The sequence below is a fragment of the Perna viridis genome, chromosome 6, assembly GCF_037379345.1.
Source record: "Perna viridis isolate PV_CMFRI_1.1 ecotype Kerala chromosome 6, ASM3737934v1, whole genome shotgun sequence".
Taxonomy (NCBI): domain Eukaryota; kingdom Metazoa; phylum Mollusca; class Bivalvia; order Mytilida; family Mytilidae; genus Perna; species Perna viridis.
The window spans coordinates 30,437,918-30,452,378 of NC_142450.1; the positions used below are offsets into that span (position 1 = coordinate 30,437,918).

General features: G+C 33.3%; 1 long non-coding RNA gene across 1 annotated transcript; it reads right to left on the bottom strand.

The window, feature by feature from the left end:
- Positions 1–782: 782 nt before the first annotated feature.
- Positions 783–13,623, bottom strand: LOC148614511 (uncharacterized). The gene is made up of 3 exons (XR_015923200.1): positions 13,432–13,623; positions 3,883–4,011; positions 783–1,744 (listed from the first exon to the last, which is right to left on the bottom strand). It is a non-coding gene; the product is annotated as an uncharacterized LOC148614511 (long non-coding RNA).
- Between the last annotated feature and the right edge of the window lie 838 nt (positions 13,624–14,461).

Consider the following 14,461-nt stretch of genomic DNA (forward strand, 5'->3'; position numbering starts at 1 on the left):
TCGTCATCATGAACTCGTGGATCGTTATGGTGTATCTATCAGCACCATGAAAATTGATGTATTCAACAGGTCATAGTTTTCCTTTCCTCGTTTGTCTACCCCGGACTTGACTTTTTATGAGCAACTCGGTGGGTGTTTCTAGAAAAGCAGAGGACGCTTACCCTACCGGTGCACCCTGGTCCATGCTCCCAGTTTTTAGTGGAGTCCGAGTTGCTCATTTACTTTTGTTACTTTGTATGTATGATTTTAGTTACTTTATGTTCTTTGTTGTGAATGTCTGTTTTCCATGTCTGGTCTTTGTCCCTGGATTACATTCTTTTGATTACCGCTATAACCTTGGTTCCCTTGATTACTCTTTCTATATCTGATTCCTAACTTGTTAAAACAATCTTTGTAAATATATTTGTATCAACCGTCGCAAAACAGATTGCATGAGAGCAGAAAATGTTTACGAAATCTACATGCGTAATTAAATAATTATCGAGGGAACCAAGGTTATAGGGTAATCAAAATAAATGTAATCCAGGGACAAAGACATACACAACAAAGAACATGAAGTAACAAAAATCATACATACAAAGTAACAAAAGTAAATGAGCAACTCGGACTCCATTAAAAACTGGGAGCATGGACCGGGTGCACTGGTAGGGTAGGCGTCCTCTGCTTTTTTAGAAACACCCACCGAGTTGCTCATAAAAAGTCAAGTCCGGGGTGGACAAAAGAGGAAAGGAAAACTATGACACGTTGAAACGATGAAAAACAATAGTAGTTACCATATTATTGAGAAATTTATTATATGACCATAGTGTTTCTGGTGTTTAAGTACACAGAAAAATGTGCCGCATATCAGATTCATGTGTAGGGATAAATATGATTTTCTCATGTCATGAATCCTACACGAACTGGTGTCTTATGTTTAGGGAGGTAGACCTAGGGTAAGGGACTCATCTCTTGAAATCAGTGACATGTTTGTATCATATTCAATTTCACTAAAGCCTTTCACGCTTTCATTTGAAACAGAATGAAATCAGTCCAAGTTACTTTGATGCTTACATAAGATTGATGTAAAATGCTGATTACAAACGTTCCAATGATTTGTAAGAATTGTTTTCCTTACCCTAGATATACCTCCTTAAGATAATTAATAAATTGTGGCGTGTTGTACAAGTGTTTTAAGGAATACTTTCTCATTAGCATTATTTCAACCAAACACATCAGAAGACCTATATCCAAAAAAAAATTTATACAAAAATCATAGCGAAATAGAAGTCATAGCCAGCAACTAAAATCTAATGTGTGATATATAAGAAATAAAGCCTTGGTGTTTTAGATTTACGATTTTTGTGGAACTGAAAATGTTTGTAAATAATTTATGATATAACTCGGGTCCACGAGCACCAGTAATTAATAAATACAAACATACCAATCATATAATATTGCAGTATTCCTGTCACTCATACCTTTCCTGTGTTATTTACATTATTATTTATCAAAATCGTAAGTGTTTCTCTTTCATATGATTAATGTATAAACAGTAACACTTAAAAATCATGCAATCTATTACGACTTACACATAAAACATGCAAAATGAAATTGTGAGTATTACACGTGAGACATCATGCAGAGTATTTACTGTTTTGGGTTATGTTATACGCTGGTGAATTTGTAACGTTTCGTCATATCCCTTCTTTTTTCTATAGTCTATGGTATGATATTCTTCAGCTAAACGTTTGTCTTACACAATCTGTAATAAGTAATTAAAAATGTATGAGAAATGTTCATTTACCCTACCGATACACTTAGTGTTTGCAAGTTATTTTTTTAAAGCTGTTGCTTATTAATATATTTTCGTTCCTTCTTTCTTTCTATTGGTCGCTTTAATGTGGTATATATGGCAATTTTCTTGATGTTGTTCTTGCCCCAAGTTATAGGTTGTTTTAATATTTCGATTAGCATTCCTTCCAATAATCATTTTTATCGTTCTACAGAACCACATTTCGGGCTTTTGAATAAAGTTTGAGAATGTGTTTTGTTTTGCTTATTCTGTGTGTCTTTTACAGAATCAACCATTTTTGCATTCTGAATCAGGTCTATAAAATGAAAGAGAACGATAAAATCAAAATAAAGATGGCGTCCCAGATACGTCTCAGAGGAATGCTAGGTAACTCTATCCCGACTACGGATATGCGTGCTTCAGCTAGAATTCTGACAGATAAGGGTAACAGAAAACCAAATCAATAGCTTTTACTTTCTCAAGTCACAGGCAATTCAGGATAAAACCTACAGATATGAGGATCAGTTACATAATTAAAACTTTCTCTGATATAATCAAATGTCGGATAATTCTCGTAAATCTCTGGAAAGTTCCTAAAATACGGATATGTCCCGAAAGCTACCTCTCAAAACAGCATTGGTAATTATGGCAATGAAATCGGACACATCTTTGGTGATTGCTTAGTTGTAAACATGTACTAGGTTTATGAATCATATCATGTTCTTATGGCATCGGTTCTTTTCGATATAATTTTGAACTTAACACCAGCTATGTCTGTTTTTCATCTGTAGTAAGAATTATTTCATCAGTAAGTGGTAACTCGATACTCCTATTGGTTGTAGTCTGTGCATCTACACATAGCATCTAATCTTGAAATACTAGTTCCCACTAATCTGTTTTCTTATTATATTTGCAGTCTTACTTTGTACTCTGCAGACATCTGCTGTTTTCAAAATCTTTTAACATAATATTCTTCATGTATCTTTAAATGAACATAGACAAGATACTCGTGCATCTATCTCTAAAAATCAGTCTGGCAATCACAAGGAAAAGGTGTATAATTCACTTCAAATTTGTTCACTCACATTGATGATCAGGTTGAGTCAAAATTAAATGGCCCATTGTCGATTTGAAAACTTCTTCGTTGGAAAATAATGTTTTCGTTGTCAACATTTATATCTTTTCATATAGCCTGAGCAACTTGACGGATGAATCCAGATTAACAGTGGAAGTCCTTGTAACTCATTCCATCTGACATTTTGTAGTTTGGGTTATGGTCTATTTTTGTCTTAAAAATTGTATGTTGTATCTTTTTTGCGGCCAAATATATGACAATAATAAAATTTAAAAAAATATCTTTGTAAATTGAGGGGACTTCATATACTTTTCCTACACATCTTTTAACATTTCAAACACTTGATGTAAGGTATGATCGAGTGTCACTATAAATTCAATCATGTTCAAAATCAAAATATCCTTTATTTTTTAATTGAAACGTTTTGTTCACGGGATTTAAAAAAATACAACTACACCGCTAAGTGAACTTACAAGCACATACTTACTTTAGTCAGGATTTCCAGTTTAACTACTAGTAATTTAAACATAGACTCCTCCATGGGCGTGAAATGTTCCATCGTAGTTCACTTATTTCCATTATAATATCTGCAAGTGGGTCGATGCCACTGATGCTGGACTAAAGATCCCCGAGTGTATTCATTAGCCCAGCTGTGTCTGGCCCAATTTTTATCATTATTTACCGAAAGCAGTATTATAAAATAATACCAAATTCTTGATTCTTGTATAGCACGTGGTAGAACTTCTCGGTGGATTTTGCTTGTTTCTATTTCGATATTCTTGTTTTTCCAATATATATACATTTTGTTTTAATGCTGCTGATGAAAGGTTACTCTTTGAAGCACGTGTATGGTACAGCATACCAATATTGCAAAATGTTAGTGACATTTTTTGTCTTTATTTATATAATCAAAGACTGAAGTCGACTATTCTCTTTTTTCTATTCGTTTCTGCTTTTTTTGTCTTTCGTTAATTGATGTTTTGTTTCAGTGACGTATTGCATTTAATTTGTAAATGGTTTAAGGTACATTTACCTGTCAGTGTTTACAAGCATATCTTGTTTACAAACTTCTTCATCTAGTCCAAAGGAATGAATGACATGGGTTCAAGGGCGACCATGCAGTCTAAGCAGAATTGGAATATCGGACGCCAAGAGACATAGACTGAAAAAGGAGACAGATCAACAAACAATACACATACAAACAAATACAGAAAACTTTTACAGCGAATAAAATGATGAACGTATAGAGAATGAAAGTTGTCTTCCCTTGGGTAAATGACAAACTTCCTTGATAGGTAGTAAAAAGGACAATTAACAGAGATGTAAACTTTCTGTCAAAATGAAGTTAGAGAAATATTACTTTTAAAGTATTGCTCTTGTTAATTGTCGAGTTAACTACCCAGATAGAGAAGACCAACTGTATTCCCTTAACTATATTACTAGCCGTACTCGTACTTCACCAAAAACTAGACCCGTTCGTGTTTACTTCTTTAACTGAAAACATTTGAATAGATAAAAAAAATACTTTCTGTCAATGAAAAAAACATGAAAAGAACATTAATCTCAATAATTAAATTAGTGACAAGTGACTAGTAAGTGGCATATAAGGTAACGAGAGTAAAAGAAAAAGTAACAAATTATCATTTTAATTAGTCGCTTGTTTTGTTCTTGTCTTATCTTACTTAGATTTAATGGAGTGCATCGATCTGGTCAATAAAGCACTGGAATTAAATTATTAAAAATGAAATTTGACCAGGTATACCTGTTACAGACGGGATTTATGGTTTCCATTCCACTTCCATTTAGAAGTGTATAGTTCTAACAAAAAAATGGTATATTAACGGAGATAATATAACCACGTGACCCACAAAGACTTCTTATCTTCACGTCAAGATACATGTTTTTATATTCATTAAGGAACGAAAATTTGATATTTTATTTGTTATTCATACAAAATTCTTGTAGTTCTTTATATGAAAAATGATCTGGAAACATTTTATGTTCTTTAACAAAGTCAATTCCACAATCCAAGATTATTTTCAGTACGAATACATTGTTCCATATGGGGCTCCGTTATGTTTGTTTTTATATTTTTTGTTTGTTCATGGTTTTGTCTCTGTTTTGTTTTTTGTTTTTGTTTTGTTTTTGTTTTTTTGTTTTTTTTGGTTTTGTTTTGTTTTTTTTTTTTTTTTTTTGCTTTTTGTGTTTTTATGGGGTTTTTTTTATTTGTTTGTTTTGTTTTTCTTTTTAGCTTATTGCATTTTTATTTGAGGAATTAAGGCTTATTACAAAGTAAGTTATTTCGGGGAAAACTAAATGGCATCTATCGATAATGATTGATTGATTGTTGGGGTTTAACGCCCGAGCAGCAATATTTCAGCAATATTCAGGCGATGAACACGAAGTGGATGATAAAATGACCATGAAATGATGATGAAATGAAAAATAGGATGGGATACAAGGATAATGAGGTCGACAAATTTTGGTTGCCACTGGAAATAGGGAGAGGTGGGTAGGGTCGAGCAATTTAGCCTCCTGTGGCGGAGCCCTATGGTTCCTACTCCGGGAGAATACCACAGTAGTGTTCTTTAACGTGCAAAGAACGTGACATCTTTCCCAACACGGTGCACCACTATGGTTTGCAATCAGGTTTTCCGTATTATAGCCCGACAACTCCAGCATGTAACACGCCAGGGGTACCCCATTCCACCACCTGGGGCACACAACCCAGTTGCTCTGTGGGCAGAGCGCCCTAGCCCCCGGCTAGGGCTCTGAGCACTATTTAGTCGCCTTTTACGACAAGCTTAGTGCTGCCGCAGGCCTATTCTTTGATACCCGGACCTGCACGGGGCGCATCTATCGATAAAAAAAATAATTATAACATCAATTTTAAGAGACAAATACAAAAGTTGAAAAACTCAATAACATACAACTTAAATAAGCATACAGGATATTGAAGTTAATTGAACAAGTCGAACTCCATGAAAAAAACCTGAGACATGGACAAGGAACACAATGTTCTTTAGGAATTATTTACCGAGTGGTTTATATACGACGGGCAGTGATTTATAAAATATATGTGTAAGGCTATGTAAAATTATCGGCAGCAGCCGTTAAACAACTGAAAAGATGGTTTTAGTCTTAGAATTATTCAAATAAGTATATTCCTCCTAAAAACCTAGTCATTAAGTTAGAACAAGTCCATATAAGAATCAGGCACTATCCATGCTTAAGTGATACATAGTGAAACAATACGAAACAAAAATCAGCCAAAGAACGGTAATAATTTCATACACATTCTATTCAATTTTTATCTCAAAAGTGCAGGGGTCAATTGACAAACTAAGACCGGTTTTGTGTTCTGTTACCGTTACTGTATTAGAAATAAAAATAAATTTCGTGGGTTTTTGACATGCATGAATCACCTCCTGTCCAAATTTTATAACGATTGCTACTGAAATATAATAAATACATCACCCTTATTTTGACACTTTACTCTTTGGTTTAACTTTGAAATTATGTCGATATTTTTTACATGTCTGTGTTGTCCCTTGTCTGATCTTTATGTAATATATAGAATAGCTCTTTAATAAAATTACAGATTTCGTTACTGTTCAATACAAAAATCATCTTTCTTACTGATACAAAATACAAAATTGTAGGACCTGGAAAAATGTCATTTTATGATTAAATCGACCTTTTAAAAGTAAACAAAAATAATCTAAGAAGCAAATATAGTTTCCATTACAATACCGGTTATTTGTTGGGAAAAGAAATTATGTATTTATTTTGTACTGACAAGAAAGTCAAAGTTTTTTTTTCTTGCTACAAATGTCTCCGTTATCATGACACAATTAAATTTTTCAATCAATTAATATATACAATGTACATATTGTATCTAGAGTTTCTGTTACAGCAATCTGTAACATCTTTTTGACTTAACTTCAATTCTAAATAAAATAGTAGTATTTACAGGGTTATTTTGAAAGTCGGTGGTTTTGTTTCTACTGTATATACTGTGAGAGTACTATTGTTCGTGGGGTTCTTATTTTCGTGGTTTTCGTGGGTATACTAAACCACGAAATTTGGTTCCCAACGAAAAGGAGATTTCCATTAATTTGTATACTGAAAACCTTAAAACCACGAATTCAAGAATCCACGAACTTGTGTTTCTTCCCTTACCCACGAAAATAGTTTTCCACGAATTAAAGTAATTTCACAGTAGAAACCAATCAAAAACGAAATTTCAAGATCAATCGTATTCGGACTTTTTTTTATCAAAATTCAAAGAATTTATACCACGTCTTTACGAACAATAAATTTTACCGTCCTTGGAACCGGTAACTGTTAAGGGCTGTAATAACATAATTATACAAGAGAAGATCTAGACAGTTCAGATATGTGCATGACGAAGTTCTTGGCCTTTCGAGCATAGAAAGTCTAGGGTTCAACTAGAACGTTCCATGATATAGAAAAAGATGTATTGCTTGATTGGGTGATTGTTGGGATTTAACGACCGAGCAGCAATATTTCAGCTATATTCAGTCGATGAACATGAAATGGATGATAAAATGAACATGAAATGATGATAAAATGCAAAAAAGGGATGGGACACTAGGATAATAGGGTTGGCAAATTTTGATTGCCCAACAGGGAGGGATGGGTAGGTTCGGGCTATTTAGCCTCCTATGTAGGATAATATATAAGGGTGTCTTATTGCTCTTATTATTATTTCTTTATTTGACTTTTTGGTGAACTCGTTTACATGCATGAGTTTTTTTTTTGGTTTTTTTTTGCCAAACGTATAGCTTCTTCTTTTGAATTGCCTATCAGATGGATACATGTCATGTGAAAGTTAAACCAATGAGAGTAGGAAATTAGCCTTTAGTACCTCATATTTTGGATAAATAGTTTCTTCATAAAAGCATCATCAAGAATCCTACACTAATTTACGACGCCCTGTGTTACAAAATGCTTTTACATTACGAAAATAAGTAATTTGATCCGATCTATGTAAAAAAAAACTATTCCAAGCGTTAACATGGTAAAATAACTATCTTGATCCGAAGTAATCTTCCAAGCCTCACCCTCTCAATATTTTATCACACTGACTATTTTCAAAAGTTAATTTAAGGGAAAAATATAGATTGTTTTACAGTTGAACTCGACTTTTTTTCAGTTATATCAGTTTTAGAAAGTCCACTGCTAAGTAGGGTGATACGTTCTAATTCAAAAACAGAGTCGGAAACATTAGATGAACGCTTGTAAACCAGGTGCAAATTAATAATGAATTTGTCAACTGTAAATAATTGAAGTTTTAGTAGAGTGTCGTGCAGTATTATCTTGTAGTAATTCGATCATATTTTCATATTTTTGTGTATTAAGGAGTTGGCGGCTAAACAAGTGTTAATTGTTTAAGAAAAAAGGCTTAAAACGGGGTCATCATAACCTCGGGTTATGTTTCCTGTCTCAAATATCATAAGTAAAATATTGTAATACCACAGGCCCGACACTTTAGTTAGTTCGCTATTGTTTTGATTTACACGATGAATCATCAAAATTCTTTAAATTACTACAAAATTTGAAAAAGACTGATCGAAACGATATCAATACAAAATTACTTGTACATGTAACCCAATATAGAATATATACATGTCAATGCGTTCGACAAGTTCAAAAATCCTGGTTTTGACATTCCCTTCTAGAATAAGGATTGTATGAATACTACATGACATGTTTGTCTAAGTATGCAACTTATCTATCGAATTAAATATTGTTTGTTTGTTTGTCTTTAATAATTGTTCGAATACTTATAATTGTTCACTAGCCTGACCACGAAATTGATCATGTATTGTGGTTTATTCAACAGTTTGACCTCACATTTACACCTCTTAACGGCTTAATCATTTGGAGAGAAAAAATCGACTTTCATGAAACTGATATACGGTGGTATTAATACAGTAGCGCACTTACATAAAAAATATCGAAAATCCTCTGACTGTGCAACCCTTATTTTCTTTGTTATATATAAAAATTTCAAAATATAGTCAAGTGTAACATAAATTCAGGGGTCACGTTGAAAATTAAGCAAAACAGGTTAAGAGGTCATAATTATTTTCAAGTTATAACGATTTAAAGTTAAAATAGTGCGAATCTGGTCCCGATTTGCCACCGTCTAGGCTGAAACAAATGACATTAATAATATATTTTCATATCTTAATGCAAATGTTAACCAAATGTAGCAGCATAAACAGGTTAATGACAGCATAAAGAACTGACGGACGCAGAGACTGAAATACATTCTAAAAAACATGTAGATTATGTGTAGGTTTATATAAATGTCACTGACGAATGATGTAACAAGTTCTACGTCAGCCTGCTCCAAACCTTTTTTCTCGTGCAAAAAAATAACAATTTATCGCTTTACAAATGGAATAAGAGACAAATAAAGAGTTTTATATTCGATGTCTTGGCACCTTTTTTATACCAAATCAGATGAAATCAGAGGATATGAATTCCTATAGAGGAAATACAATACTTGATTTAGTTATCTGGAGAAACTGTATACCGGACAGTTTCCTTGAGATATTACTTGTAGACTGGTGTAGTATACATCATTTTATTAATATTTCATATTGATTTGATATTTATAAAATTTTAGAAGGAATAAGAGACTACCCTTCTTATCACGTGCATTGTATCACTATCTGGAAGGGTAAGGCCCGTCCAACGGGCTGGAGAAACATGATAAAGAAAGCTTATCTTATTTTTTTAGATTGCTTTGATAAATAAACACGCGTTCGAAATACGGTAAAATCAATGTCAATATACAGAACAAATTGAGACGACTAAAATGCGTCCAAGTGTTAAAATATGTAATGACATTCATGCTTTTAAGTGTTTTATTGCAACCCCAGTATAAAGTATGATATATTATAAGCTCAGTAAGCTTAATTTAGTTTATACAAATTTCGATGGAAACATGCAATTTGTTTGAAGTATATGTCACTAATAATCACGAAAACTCTATGCGTATATACTTTTAACTAATGGCAATGCAGAACAGTCATCATTTTCAACTTGGCTGTCATGTACATCATCAGTGTCTTCATAATATTGAACTTGCTCAATTTTTGTCTTTTTTGTGGTGTAAGCTGACTTGCTTTACAAATACTATTCTTAATCAAACAATTATTCCTGATAGTTTGAGTGGTGAGAGATTTGTTGAGAATTCGATTTTGCTGGCTATTGGTGTCTTCTTTTGTCTACACCAATTGCTCTCGGCACTCTATTTTGATGTACACAAACATACATGTATGAACTTCCATATCTAATGAGTACAACTACATTGTCTTGTCCTATAACCTATCCAGGGTCTTTCCACAGATTATCACGATGAAAGTACACCTTTTCTCCATTGTGTTTTTTCTCTAGATTGTCTTATTAGGTTGCGCAAAGTTTGAATAGTATCGTGGACAAACATCTTGTTGGTTTAAATCAAGCTAGAAAAGCATTTTGTGCTGCTGAAATCTTCTGAAAAGGTGAGAACGGCCATGACCTGAAGTGATTTTCACAGATATATTTAGGTTTTCAGCCGTATCATGAAAGGTTTGTGAAGTAAATTCACCTCCATTGTCTGTATACACACCAATTTCAGGGCCACTATACACACTGACCCATACTTGCATGAGCTTGTCAACAACAACTTGTGGATCTTTGCGCCTAATTACAGCTGCAGTCAGTCTGCTAAACAGATCAATTATTTGAAGGTGGTACATGTTATGATCTATCTCATGTAAGTCCAAGGCCACTACTTGATTGAAATCATTGAACACTGAACAAATGTCATTCACAACTGACCTCACGTCAGGTCCAATTTTACCTGCACTTTGTAAGAGTGTAATTAACCTATCAACTGACGAATGACCAAATTGTTTATGAAGCTTCAATATCATTCCCCTCTTTTTTTTCATTGGTGAGGAGGACTTGAAAATTAGTACTTAATTCCTCGAACTCAGAAACAGTATCTTTTTGAAATTTATTGTCCCTAATATTGATACAATAACGACCAATGACGTAAAGGTTTACTTCAATATGTTGTCCAAACATTGTGACTTTGTCATTGGTCTAACAAACAACTGTATGAACTGTTTTGAGCTAAAATCATTGGCATTTCACAGTCAACCACATCAGCTTCAATGAAACATTTCACTGATCCATCTTTTGCTGTGAATTTGTCTACCCCGGGCTTGACTATTTATGAGCAACTCGGTGGGTGTTTCTAGAAAAGCAGAGGACGCTTACCCTACCGGTACACCTGGTCCATGCTCCCAGTTTTTAGTGGAGTCCGAGTTGCTCATTTGCTTTTTTTACTTTGTATGTATGATTTTAGTTACTTTACATTGTTTGTTGTATATGTCTGTTTTCCATGCCTGGTCTTTGTCCCTGGATTACATTCTTTTGATTACCTCTATAACCTTGGTTCCCTTGATTACTCTTTCACCTTCTGATATTAATACACTTTTTGTCCATCACCAAACTTGAATGGAGTTTTACTTTCAGAAAATGTCATTTGGTCACATCCAGAAATAATAAACTGATATAGCTACATTATATTCTAGAACATACAGTGTCAATGACCGCTGTATTATATGCTTCAGCAACAAACATAGTCTCCGGCTTCAATCCTATTGTGACGATGTTAGCTATGTTACATTATATTCTAGAACATACAGTGTCAATGACCGCTGTATTATATGCTTCAGCAACAAACATAGTCTCCGGCTTCAATCCTATTGTGACGATGTTAGCTATGTTACATTATATTCTAGAACATACAGTGTCAATGACCGCTGTATTATATGCTTCAGCAACAAACATAGTCTCCGGCTTCAATCCTATTGTGACGATGTTAGCTATGTTACATTATATTCTAGAACATACAGTGTCAATGACCGCTGTATTATATGCTTCAGCAACAAACATAGTCTCCGGCTTCAATCCTATTGTGACGATGTTAGCTATGTTACATTAACGGTCTCTTGAAAATATTCATTTTTATTTTCTGTCAACTTTTAATCTCCCTGATTTGTGAGGACTATTTTTCATCCAATGATATTTAGAATTACGGATCCGACAACGTAAGAAACTACCACTTAATGTTGGATTCATTTTCATTTTGTTTGGATTACCAGACATATCAGGTAGATTTCTAGAAAACATTCTTCTTGAACTTCGACATCTCTGTGAGAATCACTTACTTACGAATGCTGATTCTTTTTTGACCAAATCTAAGCCAGGTATACTCTTTGATGCAAAAATTATGTTCAAAGCAAATTCCATTGTATTTCATTGTATCAAACTTAAGGTCTGAACCAGCAGTAAAAGCTAGTAGCTTGTTGTTTAGGTTCAATCCTGCATTATCAAGTAACTAGAAAGTTAGTATAGCATCAGGTAATACAATGTCATACTTCTCACATTTTGTGTAATAATATTCACATTGAATGATATAATCTGACATGGTCATTTCATCATTTCTTTGAAACTTATCAAACACTGTGTAAGCTAAATATGTCTGGATACGCCTGGTCAACTCTATCTTTCTCAAAAAGATTATCTAATCTTGTGTTTTTCTACCCTATAATTTGAATTTAAATTATCAGTGCTTGTATCTACATATCTGTATTCCTTATAATGACCAAGCTAAGGCAAGTCCTCTTTTTTTCTTGTCCAATTCCCAAAGCTTAAACTCGCTCTTCCATTGTTGGTAAGTCTGTTCATCCGTCAGACTTGGTGGTTTCTTGCAATTTGATGCCATTTTCTCTGCACAACAGGTTAACTGCCACTGTTAACTAATGGTAATGCGCCCACTAATAACACAAGTACAACAGTACATCTTTTACTGACAACACTAAACTAATCCCACCAAGTGAAAATTATCAGAAAGCAAGTATTCAAGCAAAGGCAAACAACCAAACAAAATTTAACATGTACAAGCAACAACTAACTGTACCGTTGTCTTATATCATTGTGGACAAATCCATGTAATATTGAAGTCATAAAATAAATACTGTAATCTCTGAAAAACACTTTCTAATATTCATATTTACTGTTAATCATCTTAGTCAAAACATAAGTTGGTCTTTCAAACGATTTCGTTTTATTCTACTCTTTTTGAAATTTTTCATATAAAATGAATATTTGAATACGACATCAAATGGCATATTTGTTGAGTTTGAACGCATTTGAACGAGAAAAAAAAAAGAAAAAAAGCAAAAGAAAGACAAAAATCTAAAAAAGAAATCTCAACAACCTCATAGTTGCCTTTAACAGTCATTTCGCTGTCTGTATATATTATTCATGCGAAACTATATTTATACCTGATATTTAAGTACATTTCCAACATCATTACTCATAGTATTACAATGATTTAACCAGACGATGTATATTAAATTAAGGACAACTCTAGTCGATACCACCCCCCTTCCCCGCACAAAAACAAAAGAAAAGCAAAATGGGAAGGAAAAAAAGAAACATTCAAGTAAGAATGAATAATTTAAATAATTTGTTTAGCTCTATTTACCTGTAAAGATAATAATCAATCCAAAATGGTTTTAAAGAGCTTCGTAGATTGCAGCATATCAAACTCAGATCATTCAGGGCAAGTTTAGACATGAAGTTAATTTTGACGCATTTAAGCATAGGAACTATCAGAATCCACCGAGAGGTGTTCAGGATACACTATACTGATCAATAAAAAACAACTCTTAACATCTCAAATATTTATAGTAAGTCCAAAATTGGCACCGAAATATCTGAATCGTTTACTACGGAGGTCACGTGATTGGTCACATGAGGTGTGAGCGTTGTCGTCGATATATCTAATAACCGCAAGGCCAAAAATCGAAGTGACCCAATATACACCGACTAAGTCAATTACAATACGCGGTGCGAGGTAGACGGTTGTTTCGCGTTAGTTGGCTCTGGTAAAAGTCTTTTTATTATATCCCTGACCCAAGGAAGAAGTTTTGACTGTGTGAGCAATGGTTGGTAAAGCAATCGTTGTCAATCATAATTTAAAACTTTTCCTGTACTAACGTATCATCGTAGGTTTTGACGTTTGTGAGGTTAAAAAAAAGAAATTGAATCCTCAAAATATTAATCGCATTATTTTTTTTTCCGGAGAAATTTTATTCTCCATCACCACAAGTATTAGAAATAAACCATTAATTAATTTAATAAAAAATAAACAATTACAAAAACAAAGAAATAATATGATTATCTAATTTAAAAAGAGGTAAAAAAAAGAATACTTAAAATATAAATTAAAAATCATGGAGCTGCATTGGGATATATATTGCATTGCTGTCCTTTAATGCATGCAACTGAAACGTTTGGGTATAACATAGATGTCCAAGACTATTTCATGTACCTCAAGTTCTCTCGAACGTTTTGATTACTAATAGAGTCAATAACATTTCAGAAAATGAATGATTAGTCAAGAAGGAAGATTTCTGAAAAAATACTAACACTTACTACCACATGACATGCCACTGCACTTATTTATTATATTTTAAACAATAACCAATGTAAACAAAAAAGCTAAACCTTTT